Below are 5,247 nucleotides of genomic sequence, written 5' to 3' on the forward strand. Positions count from 1 at the left end.
GGGTCCCGAAGCGATTTTCGTAGTTGTTGAACCCCAAGGTGTGCTTACGTGTTGGTCATCAACACTTGTAGTTTTGGCCGATTCTGGCCCGTTTCATGGACTATTACTCACCGTTTTGTGGTCCCAAAGCGATTTCCATGGTTGTCGAACTCCAAGGTGGGCTTACGTGTTGGTCATCAACACTCGCAGTTTTGGTCGATTCTGGCCCGTTTCATGGACTATTGCTCATTGTTTTGGGGTCCCGGAGTGATTTCCATGGTTATCGAACTCCAAGGTGCGCTTACATGTTGGTCATCAACACTCGCAGTTTTGGCCGATTTTGGCCCGCTTCATGCACTATTACTCACCATTTCGGGGTCCCGGAGTGATTTCCATGGTTATCGACCTCCAAGGTGCGCTTACATGTCGATCATCAATACTCGCGGTTTCGGCCTTTCCTGGCCCGTTTCATGGACTATTAGTCATCGTTTTGGGGTCCCAAAGCGATTCACGTTTCATGGACTATTACTCGTGGTTTCGTGCACAATTACTTAGCGTTTTGGGGACCCAGAGCGATTTCCACGATTGATGAACCCCGGGGTGCGTTTATGTGTCCATCGTCAACACTCACAGTTTTGTCCAATTCTTACCCGTTTCGTGGACTATTATTCACCAATTTGGGGTCCCAAAGAGATTTCCATAGTTGTTGAACCCCAAGGTGTGCTTACGTGTTGGTCATCAACAATCACAGTTTTGGCCGATTTTGGCCCGTTTCCTGGACTATTACTCTGTTTTGAGGTCCCGGAGTGTGTTTACATGTCGGTCATCAACACTCACATATTTGGCCGATTCTTGTCCGTTTCGTGCACTATTACTCAGCGTTTTGGGGACCCAGAGCGATTTCCACAATTGATGAACGTCGGGATGCGTTTATGTGTCTGTCGTCAACAGTCACAGTTTTGTCCTATTCTGACCCGTTTCGTGGACTATTATTCACCGTTTTGGGGTCCCGAAGCGATTTCCATAGTTGTTGAACCCCAAGGTGTGCTTACGTGTCAGTCATCAACGATCACAGTTTTGGCCGATTCTGGCCCGTTTCTTGGACTATTACTCTGTATTGGGGTCCCGGAGTCATTTCCATCATTGACGAACCCCGGGGTGTGTTTACGTGTTGGTCTTCAACTCTCACAGTTTTGTCCAATTCTGAACCGTTCTGTGGACTATTACTCAATGTTTTGGGGTCCTGAAGCGATTTTCATAGTTGTTGAACCCCAAGGTGTGCTTACGTGTTGGTCATCAACACTTGTAGTTTTGGCATATTCTGGCCCGTTTCATGGACTATTACTCACCGTTTTGGGGTCCCAAAGCGATTTCCATGGTTGTCGAACTCCAAGGTGTGCTTACGTGTTGGTCATCAACACTCGCAGTTTTGGCTGATTCTGGCCCGTTTCATGGACAATTGCTCACTGTTTTGGGGCCCCGGAGTGATTTCCATGGTTGAGGAACCCCGGGTGCGTTTACGTGTCTGTCGTCAACATTCGCGGTTTTAGCCGATTCTGGCCCGTGTCATGGATTATTACTCACCGTTTTCGGGCCCCAAAGCGATTTCCATGGTTGTCGAACAACAAGGCGCGCTTATGTGTCGGTCATCAACAATCACAGTTCGGGCTGATTCTGGCCTGTTTCCTGGACTATTACTCTGTTTTGGGGTCCCGGAGTCATTTCCACGATTGACGAACCTCGGGGTGCGTTTATGTGTTGATCATCAACACTCACATATTTGGCCGATTCTTGTCCGTTGCGTGGACTATTACTCACCGTTTTGGGGACCCAGAGCGATTTCCACGATTGATGAACCCCGGGGTGCGTTTATGTGTCAGTCATCAACACTCACAGTTTTGTCCAATTCTGACCCGTTTCGTGGACTATTACTCATTGTTTTCGGGTCCCGAAGCGATTTCCATAGTTGTTGAACCCCAAGGTGTGCTTACGTGTTGGTCATCAACACTCGCAGTTTTGGCCAATTCTGGCCCGCTTCATGCTCTATTACTCACCATTTCGGGGTCCCGGAGTGATTTCCATGGTTATCGAACTCCAAGGTGCGGTTACGTGTCGATCATCAACAATCCCGGTTTCGGCCGTTTCTTGCCCATTTCATGGACTATTACTCACCGTTTTGGGGTCCCAAAGCGACTCTCGTTTCATGGACTATTACTCACGGTTTCCTGCACTATTACTCAGCATTTTGGGGACCCAGAGCGATTTCCACGATTAATGAACCCCGGGGTGCGTTTATGTGTCCGTCGTCAACACTCACAGTTTTGTCCAATTCTGACCCGTTTTGTGGACTATTATTCATCATTTTGGGGTCCCGAAGCGATTTCCATAGTTGTTTAACCCCAAGGTGTGGTTACGTGTCGGTCATCAACAATCACAGTTTTGGCCGATTCTGGCCCAGTTCTTGGACTATTACTCTGTTTTGGGGTCCCAGAGTCATTTCCACGATTGACGAACCCCGGGGTGCGTTTACAAGTCGGTCATCAACACTCACATATTTGGCCGATTCTTGTCCGTTTTGTGCACTATTACTCAGCGTTTTGGGGACCCAGAGCGATTTCCTCGATTGATGAACCCCGGGATGCGTTTATGTGTCCGTCGTCAACTCTCAAAGTTTTGTCCAATTCTGACCCGTTTCGTGGACTATTACTCAATGTTTTGGGGTCCTGAAGCGATTTTCATAGTTGTTGAACCCCAAGGTGTGCTTACGTGTTGGTCATCAACACTCGCAGTTTTGGCCGATTATGGCCCGTTTCATGGACTATTACTCACCGTTTTGGGGTCCCAAAGTGATTTCCATGGTTGTCGAACTCCAAGGTGTGCTTACGTGTTGGTCATCAACACTCGCAGTTTTGGTCGATTCTGGCCCGTTTCATGGATTATTGCTCACTGTTTTGGGGTCCAGAGTGATTTCCATGGTTGTCGAACCCCGGGTGCGTTTACGTGCCTATCATCAAAACTCGTGGTTTTGGCCGATTCTGGCCCGTTTCATGGACTATTACTCACCGTTTTGGGGTCCCAAAGCGATTCTCGTTTCATGGACTATTACTCGCGGTTTCGTGCATTATTACTCAGTGTTTTGGGGACCCAGAGCGATTTCCACGATTGATGAACCCCGGGGTGCGTTTATGTGTCCATCGTCAACACTCCCAGCTTTGGCCAAATCCGACCCGTTTCGTGGACTATTACTCATCGTTTTCGGGTCCCGAAGCGATTTCCATAGTTGTTGAACCCCAAGCGTTTTCGTGCATTATTACTCAGTGTTTTGGGGACCCAGAGCGATTTCCATGATTGATGAACCCTGGGGTGCGTTTATGTGTCCGTCGTCAACACTCAAAGATTTGGCCAAATCTGACCCGTTTCGTGGACTATTACTCATCGTTTTCGGGTCCCGAAGCGATTTCCATAGTTGTTGAACCCCAAGGTGTGCTTATGTGTTGGTCATCAACACTCATAGTTTTGGCCGATTCTGGCCCGTTTCATGCACTATTACTCGCCGTTTCGGGGTCCCGGAGTGATTTCCATGGTTGTCGAACTCCAAGGTGCGCCTTACGTGTCGATCATCAACACTCGCGGTTTCGGCCGTTTCTGGCCCGTTTCATGGACTATTACTCGTTGTTTTGGGGTCCCAAAGCGATTCTCGTTTCATGGATTATTACTCGGCGTTTTGGGGACCAGAGCGATTTCTACGATTGATGAACCCCGGGGTGCGTTTATGTGTCCGTCGTGAACACTCACAGTTTTGTCCAATTCTGACCCGTTTCGTGGAATATTATTTACCGTTTTGGGGTCCCGAAGCGATTTCCATAGTTGTTGAACCCCAAGGTGTGCTTACGTGTCGGTCATCAACAATCATAGTTCTGGCCGATTCTGGCCCATTTCTTGGACTATTACTCTGTATTGGGGTCCCGGAGTCATTTCCACGATGGACGAACCCCGGGGTGCGTTTACGTGTTGGTCTTCAACTCTCACAGTTTTGTCCAATTCTGACCCGTTTCATGGAATATTACTCAACGTTTTGGGGACCCGAAGCGATTTTCATAGTTGTTGAACCCCAAGGTGTGCTTACGTGTTGGTCATCAACACTTGCAGTTTTGGCCGATTCTGGCCTGTTTCATGGACTATTACTCACCGTTTTGGGCCCCAAAGCTATTTCCATGGTTGTCGAACTCCAGGGTGCGCTTATGTGTCGGTCATCAACAATCACAGTTCGGGCTAATTCTGGCCCGTTTCTTGGACTATTACTCTGTTTTGGGGTCCCGGAGTCATTTCCACGATTGACAAACCTCGGGGTGCGTTTACGTGTCGATCATCAACACTCACATATTTGGCCGATTCTTGTCCGTTTCATGGACTATTACTTGCCGTTTTGGGGACCCAAAGCGATTTCCACGATTGATGAACCCCGGGGTGCGTTTATGTGTCAATTGTCAACACTCACAGTTTTGTCCAATTCTGACCCATTTCGTGGACTATTACTCATCGTTTTCGAGTCCCGAAGCGATTTCCATAGTTGTTGAACCCCAAGGTGTGTTTACGTGTTGATCATCAACACTCGCAGTTTTGGCCGATTCTGGCCCGCTTCATGCACTATTACTCACCATTTCGGGGTCCCGGAGTGATTTCCATGGTTATCGAACTCCAAGGTGCGCTTACGTGTCGATCATCAACACTCGCGGTTTCGGCCATTTCTTTCCCGTTTCATGGACTATTACTCACCGTTTTGCGGTCCCAAAGCGATTCTCGTTTCATGGACTATTACTCGCGGTTTCGTGCATTATTACTCAGTGTTTTGGGGACCCAGAGCGATTTCCACGATTGATGAACCCCGGGGTGCGTTTATGTGTCCATCGTCAACACTCACAGCTTTGGCCAAATCCGACCCGTTTCGTGGACTATTACTCATCGTTTTCGGGTCCCGAAGCGATTTCCATAGTTGTTGAACCCCAAGGTGTGCTTACGTGTTGGTCATCAACACTCGCAGTTTTGGTCGATTCTGGCCCGTTTCATGGACTATTGCTCACTGTTTTGGGGTCCCGGAGTGATTTGCATGGTTGTCGAACCCCGGGTGCGTTTACGTGCCTATCGTCAACACTCGTGGTTTTGGTCGATTCTGGCCTGTTTCATGGATTATTACTCACCGTTTTGGGGTCCCAAAGCGATTCTCGTTTCAGGGACTATTACTCGCGTTTTCGTGCATTATTACTCAGT

The sequence above is a fragment of the Triticum dicoccoides genome, unplaced genomic scaffold, assembly GCF_002162155.2.
Source record: "Triticum dicoccoides isolate Atlit2015 ecotype Zavitan unplaced genomic scaffold, WEW_v2.0 scaffold74033, whole genome shotgun sequence".
In the NCBI taxonomy this organism is placed as follows: Eukaryota; Viridiplantae; Streptophyta; class Magnoliopsida; order Poales; family Poaceae; genus Triticum; species Triticum dicoccoides.